A 17,592-nucleotide genomic window follows, 5' to 3' on the forward strand; every position below is an offset into this window, starting at 1 on the left:
ATGTATGTACTATTGGTATATACACTTCAATGATCAGCTCTTATTAGCCCATGTGAGTCACCTAACACATGTAGGAACCATCATTTGGCAACTAGCATGAAATATCTCATAAAATTACAAAAATATTAGTAATCATTCATGACTTATTTACATGAAAACAAAATTACATATCCTTTATATCTAATCCATATACCAACGACCAAAAACACCTACAAACACTTTCATTCTTCAATTTTCTTCATCTAATTGATCTCTCTCAAGTTCCATCTTCAAGTTCTAAGTGTTCTTCATAAATTTCATAAGTATAGTTTCATAAAAATCAAGAATACTTCCAAGTTTGCAAGTCTACTTCTAAGCTTTCTAATCCATTCCAAGTAATCATCTAAGTTCAAGGAACCTTTGTTATTTACAGTAGGTTATCTTTCTAATTCAAGGTAATACTCATATTCAAACTTTGATTCAATTTCTACAACTATAACAATCTTATTTCGAGTGAAAATCTTACTTGAACTGTTTTTGTGTCATGATTCTGCTTCAAGAAATTTCAAGCCATCCAAGGATCCTTTGAAGCTAGATCCATTTTTCTCATTTCCAGTAGTTTTATCCAGAAAACTTGAGGTAGTAATGGTGTTCATAACATCATTCGATTCATACATATAAAGCTATCTTATTCGAAGGTTTAAACTTGTAATCACTAGAACATAGTTTAGTTAATTCTAAACTTGTTCGCAAACAAAAGTTAATCCTTCTAAATTGACTTTTAAAATAAAATAAACACATGTTCTATATCTATATGATATGCTAACTTAATGATTTATGTAGAGACCCGTCCTAATCCATCCGGACGAAGTCCATATCGATTATAAACGATTCACAACAGTTGATTACATCGCGAGGTACTTGACCTCTATATGATACATTTTACAAACATTGCATTCGTTTTTGAAAAGACAATCTTTCATTACATCGAAAGTTAACGGTATGCATACCATTTCATAATACATCTAACTATAATTGACTTAATAATAATCTTGATGAACTCAACGACTCGAATGCAACGTCTTTTGAAATATGCCATGAATGACTCCAAGTAATGTCTCTAATATAAGTTAATGCACAGCGGAAGATTTCTTTCGTACCTGAGAATAAACATGCTTTCAAGTGTCAACCAAAAGGTTGGTGAGTTCATTAGTTTAACATAAATAATCATTTCATAATTTTAATAGACCACAAGATTTCATATTTCCAATTCACGTAAACATACGTCCCATGCATAGAGACAAAAATATCATTCATATGGATTGAACACCTAGTAACCGACATTCACAATATGCATATAAGAATATCCCCATCATTCCGGGATCCTCCTTCGGACATGATATAAATTTTGAAGTACTAAAGCATCCGGTACTTTGGATGGGGCTTGTTGGGCCTGATAGATCTATCTTTAGAGTTCGCGTCAATTAGGGTGTCTGTTCTATAATTCTTAGATTACCAGAATTAATAAAAAGGGGCATATTCGATTTCGATAATTCAACCATAGAATGTAGTTTCTTTTACTCATGTCTATTTCGTAAAACAGTTAAAAAAAAAGTGCATGTGTTCTCAGTCCCAAAAATATATATTGCAAAAGCATTTAAAAGGGGATTAATGAAACTCACGCATATAAATATTGTAAAACAGTTAATAAAGCATTTGCATGTATTCTCAGCCCAAAAATGTAAAGAGTAAAAAAGGCAAATGAAACTCACGTATATAAATATTGTAAAATAGTTAGTAAAGCATTTGCATGTATTCTCAGCCCAAAAATGTAAAGAGTAAAATGGAGCAAATGAAACTCACCATACAGTATTTTGTAGTAAAAATACATATATCGACCTTAAACAACTGAACAATGCAGGGTTGGCCTCGGATTCACGAACATATATCATTTGTGTACTTATTAATATGCATAATTGTAATCGAACAAATTTCTATGTTATTATTATTAATAATATACTAGTTATATCATTTTTATGTTAATAATATATATTTTAAATAGTAACAATATTAATATAGTTAAGTTTTGTTTTAAACATATTTTTATATAATCATCTTTTGTTTGTTAAATTAATGATAATACTAATAATAATAATTTTTAATTAAAATGATAACTAAATAATAATGTTTTTAATAATAGTTATAATGATCTTCAATAACAATACTATTATTAATGCTTATAATAATAAGGATAGTGTTAATACTTATGTCAAAAATAGTAATACTTATATTGATATTAATACTGTTATTAATAATCATAAATTAATACTAATGCTATTATTAATGAAAATAATAATAAATTCTATTATTTTGATACTAATAATGATAATAATAATCATAATCGTAATAATGATAATAGTATTTATACTTAGTAATAAAATGATACGATTTTATTTTAAGATGATAATATTAGTATTATCAATAATAATAACACTTTAAAAATGATTCTTATACTAATAATAAAAAACAATAATAATAATACTTATAATTCAATTACTTTTAACAATAATAATCTTAGCATCAACAACAACAACAATAATAATAATAATAATAATAATAATAATAATAATAATAATAATAATAATAATAATAATAATAATAATAATAATAATAATAATAATAATAATAATAATAATAAATAAAATCATAAAACTACCTTTAAAAGCCCTTTTAAAAAATAAACGCCCCAAGCCGGGCTCGAACCCGTGATCACTCGCATACTCGAACACACTCCTAACCATCAAACCATGACTGTCTTTCTGATAACTTATACAATTCTATTTTTATATAACTCGTATAAATGCAAGTTGTTCTTCATCTTCTATAATGAACTCGACCAGGTTCCAATCCAATTCAATAACGAATCAATATCTTTTATAATAATTAGATGAAACAGAATACCTGTTGTGATTAATTAGTTTAATTACAATTAAAAAAATAAAAATAAGAAAATATATAAACTGTAACAGTCTGCGAGGAAAAAAAAATAATATACAGACTAAAATCAAATTTACAATTTTTGGACGTTTTAGCCTTTAATTATAACATGAAAAATATTCTAAATCATTCATACAAACTTTGTAAATCATTAATTTAATCTGGATCACAAGAACGAACTCGAATTTCTTTATTAATAATTCTGTTGACTTTTAAACACCAAAACTTTGACTCTTCAATTTGAAATCGTTATTAGCAATTGGAATCTGAAACTCTCCAGATAGTTTGACTAGAGGATTACCAATCTAACTGCAATATTAGATTTTTAAATTTGATTCAATTTTAATCTGTTGTTAAACACGGTTAGTTAGACTAAGAACACCAATTCAAATTTTCGATTTAAAACTGTTATAGATCATAGTTCCAACATGAATTATGTCTTAAATCTCTTATGGAAGCTTTCTGAACCATCAATTGGTCCATAAACATCAATGTGAGTTCAAATTTTAAGATGAACGATTCAGATGACTTTTTAAGGTTTTAACTTTGACTCCAGAATTGAAACTTGATAGAATGATTTGGATTTTGAAACTTTCCAGTTAGTTTAAGTGGAAGATCTCTAACATAACTACATTAACAGAAATTGGAATTGATTATGAAATCTTTTAATTTGAAAAAATCGAATAAAACAGGGCATTCGAGTTTTTACCTTCTTCTGCTGATTAGTGTGATCTTTAAAATCGTTTGATATTGACTGTAATTGATATGAGAGATAATGTATTGGATGAATTTGTTAATAACTCAGAGAAATTGTTGGTTTAAGTTGGTCGTTCGTTCTGTAATAATTTAAGAGAAAAAAATAGGAACAGACAAGAGTGGAATTGATTGTTAACAACTTCTTGGATTTGTTCATAATACAAACACTGATTGGTACGAAATTAGACAGTAAAAGCAAATCATCAATAGTTGGAAAACGATTGCCACAGAATGCGTATGTAATTTTCCCATTTATATGTATAAATCTGAATATATATGTATAGATATTGTATAAGTATATATATATATATATAATTCTATATTTTTATATATTTATATGTGTTTATATATATAAATATATGTATATATATATATATATATATATATATATATATATATATATATATATATATATATATATATATATATATATATATATATATATATATATATATATATATATATATATATATATGTATTTTATAATTTGATTATATATATCTAAGTACATATAAATCTAATTTCTTGTTTTTGATGATTAACTACTATAATTATATTAATGCTAATAATATTAACAATACTAATAATAATATTGTTGATAAAGACTAATAATAAATGGTAACTAATAATATGATAACAATAATGATACTTTTATTTATTAGTAATAATAATATCAATGATAATAATATTCTTATTTGTTATAATATTAATTAATATTATTAATTATAATAATGGTATTAATAATATTATCACCTATATAAATTAGATTTCATATACAAATATAGTTTATGTTAGATATAATATTATTAATAATATTACAAACATTAATGTTATAATAATACAGTAAGTAATGGTCATATTATTATTATAACATTTATACTTTATCTTGAAATTATATATAACATAATAACTTTTATTGAATTTTTATTATATGATAATTTACATATAATAATATTTATGTATAAGAATCATATCCATAGATTTATTTTTTTTAATAACAACCTTTGTTTTATATTACATGTTCAATTTTACTGACTAATTGGCACTTTATTATTTCATACAAATATATATATATATATATATATATATATATATATATATATATATATATATATATATACATATTTATTTATATCCAATTATTCGTGAATCGTTGAGGGTAGTCAAAGGTCAATTGAATATATGAACATCGTTTCAAAATTTTCTAGACTCAACATTACATACTTTGCTTATCGTGTCGGAAACATATAAAGAATAAGTTTAAATTTGGTCGGAAATTCCCGGGTCATCACAGTACCTACCCGTTAAAGAAATTTCGTCCCGAAATTTGAGTGAGGTTGTCATGGCTAACGATAAAAATGTTTTCATGACAAAAGTGAGTCGATAAATAGAGTTTTATCATTATTGATTAGTATAGATAAAAAATTTTTTTGATTTTGTGAAGCGTACGAGTGAAGCTGTCACAAAAGATTGATATAGAGATTTAACTTTTGACATAGTCCCTGTGGATTTCTGGAATTCAAGGAATTTAAAGAAAATCTTCGAAATCTAAAAGATCTGATTCTTCGAGATTTAAGGGAATTAGGATCTCTATAATTAAATACGGTGATTTGCCTCGATTACTCTGTCTGATATTTCCATTATAAATTTACCTTTTTCGTTCCATTAGTTTCCACCACTTCTATGCCTTCTTTCTCAATTCATATATCCAAAAGATTATAATAATGCTTAATCCGGTTCTGATCCTTGTCCTCATTCTTACTATCGCAACAATTATTCTTCTTTTCCAACTTCCACCAGAGGAATCTGCTTACTTCTACTTTGCCCTTGGGGTTATAGTACTTATAATTCTCCTGTTTCTTTATGTTGCGATAAACATTGATATACACAATTTGTAATTTAGGTGTTGTTATCGGGCTTTATATCTTTCCTTATATTTCAATGTCCCTATTTCTGTTTTCTATAATCATTGTCATCCACAGTTAATACTCCTTCCTATTTGCTGCGATTTATACGCCAATTTCTATTTCTTTTGGAGCTTTGTCCCTTCGTTTCTTCTTTTTACGATTGGACATCTCTTGTAATGGTCCAGAATTCATAAATATAGAGTTTTGAATGATTATGATATACTAAGCAGAAAGGAACGGTAATAGCACAAATTGTTTTGTCAAATTACCAAAATCACTGAGGATAGAACTATCAAGAATATATTTTCTTGATATGTTTAGAGGTTAAGTAGAATGAACGAGTTATGTCACATGGCACATGATGACGGTATGATCTGTGAATCATCATGTTTCATTAGAAACTCGGCATGACTTACTGTAATATAATCACGTTGATCAAGTGTCATTATATTATACTAACTCATGCATCAGTTCCCAACACTACTTCAAAAAAACATTCATATTTTAAATTTGAAAGTTTACAGCATATAGAAACTAACAGTTTCTATATGATGTAACAATGATAGCACAAAGAGATTAATGATTTAAGATAAGAATAGTTACGAAAATATCTTCAGAAATATGGAGGATATTTATAATGAAAGATACGATGATATCTTGGAATTTCTAAGATCAGAGGATGATGAAAAATATTGTCCGCAAGGGTTTAGAGTAAGGAGCAAGATATTCACTAAAGACTTTAGCAGACATTGAATCATTTAGATTCTTTGAAGTCAAACTTATTCTTTGTGATTTGTCCACGGCTTTCTTCATAGTTTCGCATAATCTGCTTTTCGGTACTAAGTTTTCTCTTGAATTTTTCCAATATAATGATACACAGGAAGCAAGGAGAGGTATATAATTTCAGACGAGAATATTTATGAAAATATCCTCAGAAATATCGAAGATACTGATGATGATATTTTGAAATTTCTAAGTTCGATGGTTGATGGAGAAAGATTTTTCGCAAGATTTTAACATGACTTCGGAGCAAGATATTCTCTAAAGATTTCATCGGATTCAGAATTACCTGGATTCTTTGAATATAGGGTATGGTCCTTGTATTTGTCCTTGGTCTCCTTCATGGGTAGCTCAATCTATTTTTTTTTTCAATACCCAATTTTCTATCGAGCGTTCCTAACACTCCTTTCTTTATCATCCAACTTTTGGTCGTTTAGACCATCTACCATTTTTCTGTTTCCTCTGCATTTAATGCTATGATATCTGAATCATCGGTTATTAATCCCAGGAGGTTTCAGGAAAATTGTGTTTTTAGATGATTAAACGCTGATGGTAATATGGTGGAATATGAAAGGTTCCCTGGTAACAATAAAAGAGCACGCGTATATATCAACGTTATAATAAGGTTGTTTCGTACGAAAAGTCGAAGTTGTCTTGTTGGAGCTGTGACAAAACTGGCTATCTCGAACAGCAAATGCAAAGTTATTTTCGGTAATACTAACACTAAAGGAATTAGCACAGCTACGTGTTAAACGTTTACTCAGGTTCCGAGTGTTTTCAGGTGCATAACTATATGCATCAATCTTTTCTCCCGTAAATGAAGTGCGGTTGGTTTCCTATCGATTGAGGTGTTTTCAAGAATCATGAAAGGTTTGGAATGTAATCGTGAAGATACAAATGATGTTTAAGACGAAATCAAGTGGCAACTTGAAGAATTGTTTAGTTTCATATGTTATAATCAATATTTTAATTCATTTTAATTTTCCAATGTTATTAGTCCACAGTCGATAGTCCACAGTTGACAGTCCAATAATTCATATATAGTCTAATATATAATTAATTAATATGTGTCGTGACCCGTATACGTCTCAGACTCGATCACAACTCAAAGTATATATATTATTATAGAATCAACCTCAACCCTGTATAGAGAACTCGATCATTACTGCATATAGAGTGTCTATGGTGATTCCAAATAATATATATAGATGTGTCGATATGATATGTCAAAACTTTGTATACATGTCCCGATATTTAAAGTGCGTAAAATAAATAACAGAACTTAAATGACAATAAATAAAATTGCGAGAATATAAATTGCGATAAAATAAATTGCGATAATTAAATTGTGATAAATAAAATGTAATACGGAATTAACAGTTAGTTAGGAACAGTTAGCTAGGATTTTGTTAGCGTGGTTTCTTAATAAAATTTAATATTGTTAATTAGTCTGTTTCTAATCAATTTTTATTGGGTCCATTATTTCTTCATTATGCCACTTGTTGGATTCTGATAGGTCAAAATCCAAATATGAAATTGAATGAAAATGGTTATTCTGTGGTGAATCAGATTCGTATATTCGTGGATGTAAGTAGGATGGTAATTGACCGTTGAATCAACTTCGAAGAATGTACAGTGTAACTTATTAATGTGAAATCTGAATATTCCTCGAGTATTACCTACCCGTTAAAATATTTTCACCATTAACAGTTTGTATAAAAGAATTTTTTTTTATTACAATCTTTATGAAAACATATATACGTATATATTTTCTTCAGATGTAATCATGGATTTAATGAGTTAATATGATATTAAACTCATATGATTTTCGGTTAGAACAAGGATATATAATCTCTAAAACATTAGAGATTACATAATCGTCATGAAGAACGAAGATAATCGATGTAGAACATCATGTAGGACGACGATTATACTCGAAGTACAGAATGAGATGTCGAAGCTGGTGATGCGGATGTTGTTGTTGGTGGTACTAGTGCTGTTGGTGCTAAGGTTGGTGATGTTACTGGTGTTGGTGATACTGCTGGTGCTTGAAATTTGTGTATCGTGCTCTCTAAAGTTAACATTCGAGCTCGGAGTTCTTTAACTTCTTCTACCAACCCTAGTTGGTTATCAGTGTGAGGTAAAGATCGGATATCTTCTCTATTTTCGTTAATGGTAGTCTCAAGACGAAAAATTCTGGCAAAAAGGGTATAAACGGTGTTGCGAACAGGTTCGCCGGTGAGCGGGTCGAGTACTCCAAGGTTAGGTGGTAGATTCGGTTCATGATATGGAGTACCTTCTTCCCTTCTCCATAGGGTGAGTATATCGCGAACCCACCCCCATTTTATCCAGTAATCACGGTAGTTAATTGGTTGGTGTGCTCCTGTCACGCTGTCTTCGGAGTCAGAGGAACGTGGTCGATTCGTAGAGGCCAGCTTACGCGATCACAGAAGAGATTTTTGGTATGAAGAGTTTAGTGACAATAATTGATAGTTAGATGTATTCCCAATGCATAATATGCATAGATATATATAGTACCAGGATCTCTTAAATTACGGAAAGGTTTACGTGGGATATCAAACAAGGTCTTCAGTAACAGATACGCTAAGATATGAATTGTCAGATACGCTAAGATATGAATTTTGTCTATGCACTATTCATGCAGTCAATGCAGTAAAACGTGTCTAGACTATGAATAATAAGCAGGTAATTTCCTAAGGATGATAAGCAGATGATTTCCGACAACAATGATAAGCAAAACTTTTGACATGCAGACACGGTCGAAGTCCAGACTCACTAATGCATCCTAACGACTTATCAGTTATACACACTAATGCAGACCTGGTTCGCTAAGACCACCGCTCTGATACCAACTGTAGAGACCCGTCCTAATCCATCCGGACGAAGTCCATATCGATTATAAACGATTCACAACAGTTGATTACATCGCGAGGTACTTGACCTCTATATGATACATTTTACAAACATTGCATTCGTTTTTGAAAAGACAATCTTTCATTACATCGAAAGTTAACGGTATACATACCATTTCATAATACATCTAACTATAATTGACTTAATAATAATCTTGATGAACTCAACGACTCGAATGCAACGTCTTTTGAAATATGCCATGAATGACTCCAAGTAATGTCTCTAATATAAGTTAATTCACAGCGGAAGATTTCTTTCGTACCTGAGAATAAACATGCTTTCAAGTGTCAACCAAAAGGTTGGTGAGTTCATTAGTTTAACATAAATAATCATTTCATAATTTTAATAGACCACAAGATTTCATATTTCCATTTCACGTAAACATACGTCCCATGCATAGAGACAAAAATATCATTCATATGGATTGAACACCTGGAAACCGACATTCACAATATGCATATAAGAATATCCCCATCATTCCGGGATCCTCCTTCGGACATGATATAAATTTCGAAGTACTAAAGCATCCGGTACTTTGGATGGGGCTTGTTGGGCCCGATAGATCTATCTTTAGATTTCGCGTCAATTAGGGTGTATGTTCCCTAATTCTTAGATTACCAGACTTAATAAAAAGGGGCATATTCGATTTCGATAATTCAACCATAGAATGTAGTTTCTTTTACTCGTGTCTATTTCGTAAAACAGTTATAAAAACAGCGCATGTGTTCTCAGTCCCAAAAATATATATTGCAAAAGCATTTAAAAAGGGATTAATGAAACTCACGCATATAAATATTGTAAAACAGTTAATAAAGCATTTGCATGTATTCTCAGCCCAAAAATGTAAAGAGTAAAAAGGGCAAATGAAACTCACGCATATAAATATTGTAAAATTGTTAATAAAGCATTTGCATGTATTCTCAGCCCAAAAATGTAAAGAGTAAAAGGGAGCAAATGAAACTCACCATACAGTATTTTGTAGTAAAAATACATATATCGACCTTAAACAACTGAACAATGCAGGGTTGGCCTCGGATTCACGAACCTATATCATTTGTGTACTTATTAATATGCATAATTGTAATCGAACAAATTTCTATGTTATTATTAATAATAATATACTAGTTAAATCATTTTTATGTTAATAATATATATTTTAAATAGTAACAATATTAATATAGTTAAGTTTTGTTTTAAACATATTTTTATATAATCATCTTTTGTTTGTTAAATTAATGATAATACTAATAATAATAATTTTTAATTAAAATGATAACTAAATAATAATGTTTTTAATAATAGTTATAATGATCTTCAATAACAATGAAAGGACCCGTCCTAATCCATCCGGACGAAGTCCATATCGATTATAAACGATTCACATCAGTTGATTACATCGCGAGGTACTTAACCTCTATATGATACATTTTACAAACATTGCATTCGTTTTTGAAAAGACAATCTTTCATTACATCTAAAGTTGACAGACATGCATACCATTTCATAATATATCCAACTATAATTAACTTAATAATGATCTTGATAAACTCAACGACTCGAATGCAACTTCTTTTGAAATATGTCATGAATGACTCCAAGTAATATCTTTAAAATGATCAAATGCACAGCGGAAGATTTCTTTCGTACCTGAGAATAAACATGCTTTCAAGTGTCAACCAGAAGGTTGGTGAGTTCATTAGTTTAGCATAAATAATCATTTCATAATTTTAATAGACCACAAGATTTCATATTTCTATTTCTCATAAACATACGTCCCATGCATAGAGACAAAAATATCATTCATATGGATTGAACACCTGGTAACCGACATTCACAATATGTATATAAGAATATCCCCATCATTCCGGGATCCTCCTTCGGACATGATATAAATTTCGAAGTACTAAAGCATCCGATACTTTGGATGGGGCTTGTTGGGCCCGATAGATCTATCTTTAGGATTCGCGTCAATTAGGGTGTCTGTTCCCTAATTCTTAGATTACCAGACTATAAAGGGGCATATTCGGTTTAATAATCCAGCCATAGAATGTAGTTTTCAGTACTTGTGTCTATTCCGTAAAGCATTTATAAAAGCAGTGCATGTATTCTCAGTCCCAAAAATATATATTGCAAAAGCATTCAAAAAGGGAGCAAATGAAACTCATGCATATAAATATTATAAAACAGTTAATAAAGCATTTGCATGTATTCTCAGCCCAAAAATGTAATGAGTAAAGAGGGATCAAATGAAACTCACATATATAAATATTGTAAAATAGTTAATAAAGCATTTGCATGTATTCGCAGTTCAAAATGTATTTCAAAAGCATTTAATAAAGTAGTTGTAAAAATAGCGCATGTATTCTCAGTCCCAAAAATGTAAAGAGTAAAAGGGAGCAAATGAACTCACCTAATGTATTTTGTAGTAAAAATACATATGACTATACTGAACAATGCAGGGTTGGCCTCGGATTCACGAACCTATATTCCATTATGTATATTAACACATATAATGGTAATCGAACAAATTTATATATGTATTTATTTAGTGATATCATTTTAGAACTCATATGTTCCATTAAAATATTAATATAGTTATATCATATGTATTAGGCTTATTTTTGTATAATTTTATTTGTTTTTAAATAAAAGTTATAATAATACTAACATATTGATGATTATAATTATAATGTTAAAAATAATAATAAGAATATTGTTAATACTAATAGTAATAGTAATAATACTAATACTAATAATAATAATAATAATTCCAAAAATGATAATTTTCATAAAAAAGATAATTTTTAATAAAAATACTTTTGTTAATAATAATAATTTTGAAAATGATAATTTAATGGTAATACTTAGTAATAATATTAATAATAATATTAATAGTAATGATAATCCTAATACTCTTTTTACTAATAATAATAAGTATAGTATTTATATTAATAATAATAATAATAATAATAATAATAATAATAATAATAATAATAACAATAACAATAATAATAATAATAATAATAATAATAATAATAATAATAATAATAATAATAATAATAATAATAATAATAATAATAATAATAATAATAATAATAATAATAATAATAATAATAATAATAATAATAATAAATGAACTACCTTAAAAAGCTTTTCCTAAAAAAATTGTATCAAGCCGGGCTCCAACCAGAGACCTCTCGCTTAATCCAAACGACACCAAACCACTTCTCTATACTTTCATTTCTGATTTAAATCCCAACTTAAATCTATTTAATCTCAATTCAGTTTTCCTCATTATGCATTGATTTGATATGGCCCAACATTTTAAATATAATGAAACCCATATAGCGATTTATAAGCCCAAAAATATTCGTTTAATGGATCCACAAATCAGTCCATATATTCTAAACACACAGGAGCCTAAAAAAAATATACGGTTTCTGTTTCCTTCTTAACTTAAATCGGCATAGCAGCCATCATTCTTCCATCATCAACAACGGCTTCCAAATCATTTTTTAATAATCTTATCATCGTTAACAAGTATTGTTCATCTTCCCCATCATATAAACCGTCACTTTATCATCGTCGTACTCGAACTAAAACAGAAAACGGTAATCGCGTAATAGGGTTTTACGGTGGTGGTTTTGCAACGGTTTGGAACAAAAAAAAAACAAAAACAATAGCAATAATTTTTATGGCGGTTTGGGTCTTCAAACATAAAGTGAACAGCAGGATGGTGATGTTTACAAATGGGTTTCAATGATGTGAATTGTTTAGGGTTTGCTCTCGGTTAATCATAGCGAAAATCAAACAGACCCAGCGAATAATCTGCAGATTTTTGATGGACTTTGGGTCTTGTCTAAACAGAAAACAGTGAACGGTTCTAGGTGGTGGTGTAGGGTAGCGGTTTGGATAAAGGTGTGGTGGACTAGAAAAGTGTAACAGTGAATGATGGCCACTTGACAACATCGTTGTCTCCCACTGAACTTTCATCTTTATTTATATTAATGGTAGGCCTGAAAAGATAAAATATATATTTCGTAGTCCATTCTCAGGAAGATAGAATTCATTCTCTTGCTAGAGAACATGAGAACATTATATAATATATACGGTGTACGTGTCATGTTGATTTAGGGTGATCGAATAATGGAAACAAGGTGGTGGGTTTGGTTCTCGTTTGAATTATAAACCCAGTAAAATATAGCGAGCAGCAACAATCGGTGATTTTTAATGCTGGTGAGGTTTTGTGAAAACAATTTGACGGGTGATGGTGGGAGATGGAAAACGGTTTAGGGTGGTGATGTGTTATAATCGAACAAGAGAGGGAGAGAGAGTGATGGTTGGGGTGGTGATTGCTCCGGTTGTAGATGGTGGTGGTGACGGATCATTGTAGTCACGGTGGTGACGGGAGTCGATGGTTCACATAAACAAGAAAGAAAGAAGGAATAGAGGTGGGTTTTAAGGTTGATCATGAAACAGAAATATAAATAGGAAGTAGATGTTTGTCTAGCATAAATGTATATATAAGTTCATTTAGTTTGTGGATTGATATGGGTAGCTCATGGTTCGTTCCAGGGAATAGAGTAGGATACAAGGGAGTAATGATAAGAGATGTATAAGTTGTGGTTGTCGATGGTTCTCGGTTGGGGTTAAGATCAAGCAGAAGTATAAGATTCATAGCATTAATAGTAGTATACTAACAACAAATGGGGTTATGGTGGTGACTTGGATGTTTGTATTAATGATAATGGGTGGTTGATGTTTTGGACAGATTTAGTGATCGGACCAAGAAGTTTATTGTTGGAATGGGAGTGTTGGTATTGTAACACAAGTAGTAGAACTCATAAATGCATGAATAATGTGTATATATAATAATAATATATAATCACAAAAAGTAACAATTAAAAACATTGAATCAAATTGCTAGTTGTCAATCCTTGGAACTACACTGCCGACACTATTCTCTATTTTATAACACGGACTTGATTTCGTGCTCCGTTGATAACTAGTGGCGGATAAAAGTGTTCAGAAAAATCTCATATTTTAAAATAACTTTATTTATTTATTTTGATCATTATGGTATAAAATTCGATCATTAAATTGTTAAATAAAAATTACATCAATTATCCCTCTCAATTATGGGTAAAATATAAAAAGTGTTAAAACTTAACAAATAGTTCCTAAATACATTTTTAATAAGCCTAAAATTTATAGAACTCATTTTCGTATCACCGTTTATTTTAAAATTACATAAGTTTGAATTTAACTTGCTTAATATCAATCTGAACAACAAACGAGTATTAAAATCATTTAATATTTATTTTTAATATACCTTATTTATATATAGAGATATATTTTAAATAATAATTATTATAATATCCTATTTTTATTTTATTAATTTTTAATAACAACACATATAATACTTTAAATTATATTTCAAATTATTATTTATATATACATACACACATATCTATTTACAATTAATTGTTCGTGAATCATCGAGAACAGTCGAAGGGTAATTGCATATATGAAAATAGTTCAAAGATTAACTGAATCCATATAAACAGTTTAAAAATTTTGAGACTCAACATTACAGACTTTGCTTATCGTATCGAAATCATATGAAGATTAGGTTTAAATTTGATCGAAAATTTCCGGGTCGTCACAGTACCTACCCGTTAAAAGAAATTTCATCCCGAAATTTGAATGAGGTGGTCATGGTTAACAATAAAATGTTTTCATGACGAATATGAGTTGATTGATAGAGTTTTATCATTTATTGAGTAATATGGATAAAACCATTTGATTTTATGAAGAGTACGAGTGAAGCTTTCACCAAAGAGTGAAATGAGTAGGTATATATTCGTCATATCTTTTGACGTAGATAGGATTGATTTCCCAAGTTCAAGAGATTTGGAGAAAATCTTTGTAATAAGATCTGATTCTTCGTTAATCAAGGGAATTAGGATCCGCTTTAAATGCGATCATCCGTTTTGATTGCTTTGTCGGATATTTTACTATAAATGAACTTTTTCCGTTCCATTACGTTTATCCCTCCTATACTCATTTCCCAAATTCATAGATTGTGAAAATGCTTAATCCAGTTCTGATCCTTGTCCTTATCCTGACTATCGCCACAATCATACTCCTTTTTCAACTTCCACCGGAGGAATCTGCTTTCTTCTACTTCGCCCTTGGGATTATAGTGTTTTTAATTCTCCCGTGTCTTTATGTTGCGATAAACATTGATATACACGGTTTGTAAGTTATGTGTTGTTGTCGAGCTTTATATTTTCTTTTATATTCAAGAGTTCCATACTTTTGTCTCCTCTTCCCGACTTCAAGTCAAGCGAATAATGGTCCAGAATTCATAGGTATGGATTTTTAAATGTACATAGTTAATGTTCTCAGAAATAAATCGTAATGGCACGATCTTGATTTGGCAAATTACCAGAATATCCGAAAAGATAGAACTAACAATAAGATATGTTCTTAATATGTTTAGAGATTGGGTAGAATGTAAGAGTCGTGTAAATGGCACATAATGATGGTACTGTGAATCATCATGTTTCATTAGAAACTCAGCATGAATTACTGTAATATAATGACGTTGATCAAGTGTCATTATATTATACTAACTCATGCATCAGTTCCCAACACTACTTCAAAATCATTCATAATTTATATTCAAAGGTTCGCAGAATATAGAAACTAAAACAGTGTCCTTTTATGATATAATACAGATAGCGCAGAGAGATAATTAATATCGAACGAGAATATTTATGAAGATATCTTCAGAAATATTGAGGATATTTATAAAGAAATATACGATAACATCGTAGAATTTTTTATTCAAAGTGTGATGAAGAAATTCATTCACAATGATTTAGAGCGACTAAGGAGTAAGGTATTCGCTAAAGATTTCATAAGAAACAGAATCATCAGGATTCTTTATGTACAAGTTTAGTCCTTGTAACTTTTTCAGAGTTTCATGATGAGAGATATTTTTAGGGATAAAGGTTATATGTATATATATAACTTTTGATCTAGTAACGCTGCGAGATTTAAAATACTGATTGCTGATTTCCCGATACTTGGTATGGCAATTCTCGTTACAAGATACGGATGCGTATAAGATGAGGTTTCAATGAATAAGTATAGTGACTTTTCGGAGAGGCTTAAGTCAATGAGTAATGAAGTTGTTGGTAAATTTACTGCTAATGTGTTGGGATATAAATGGTTCTTCGGTAACGATGATGAAGGGGCAAACGTATATACCAAAGTTATAATAAGACTTATTCGAATGAAATATCGATGTTGATTTGCTGGAGCTGTTACAAAATTGGCTAATTTGAAAAGCAATTGCAAAGTTAATTTCGGTAATAACAACGCCGAAGGAGTTAGCACAGATACTTGTTAAACGATTTATTCAGGTTCTGAGTGTTTTTCAGGTGCGTAACTATATGCATAAATCTTCCCTTCCGTAGATAAAGTGCGGTTGGTTCATCTTCTCGATGGAGGTATTTTCAAGAATCATGAAAGGTTTGAACGCGGATTGTAATCGTCAAGATACAAATGAGGTTTAAGATGAAATCAAGTGGCAAACTTGAAGAATTATTTAGTTTCATATATTATAATCAATATTTTAATTCATTTTAATTGTCCAATGTCATTAGTCCACATTCGATAATCCACAGTTAACAGTCCAATAATTCATATATAATTTAATATATAATATTCGAATTAATTAATACGTATCGTGACCCGTGTACATGCCTCAGACTCGATCACAACTCAAACTATATATATATATATATATATATAGATGGGTCGATATGATATGTCAAAACGTTGTATACGTGTCTTGATATTTAAAATGCGTAAATAACAGAATGACGATAAATAAAGTGCGTAAAATAAATAACAGAAATTAAACGACGATAAATAAAATTACGAGAATGTAAATTGCGAGAATGTAAATTGCGATAATTAAATTGCGATAAATAAATTGCGATAATTAAATGGTAATACGGAATTAACAGTTAGCTAGGAACAGTTAGCTAGGATTTTGCTAGCGTGGATTCTTAATAGAATTTCATATTGTTAATTAATCTGTTTCTAATCAATTTTTATTGTGTCCATTATTTCTTCGTTATGCCACTTGTTGGATTCTGATAGGTCAAAATCCAAATATGTAATTGGATGAATATGATTATTCTGTGGTGAATGGATTTGTATA

This window comes from Rutidosis leptorrhynchoides, chromosome 3, assembly GCF_046630445.1.
Source record: "Rutidosis leptorrhynchoides isolate AG116_Rl617_1_P2 chromosome 3, CSIRO_AGI_Rlap_v1, whole genome shotgun sequence".
NCBI classification, from domain to species: domain Eukaryota; kingdom Viridiplantae; phylum Streptophyta; class Magnoliopsida; order Asterales; family Asteraceae; genus Rutidosis; species Rutidosis leptorrhynchoides.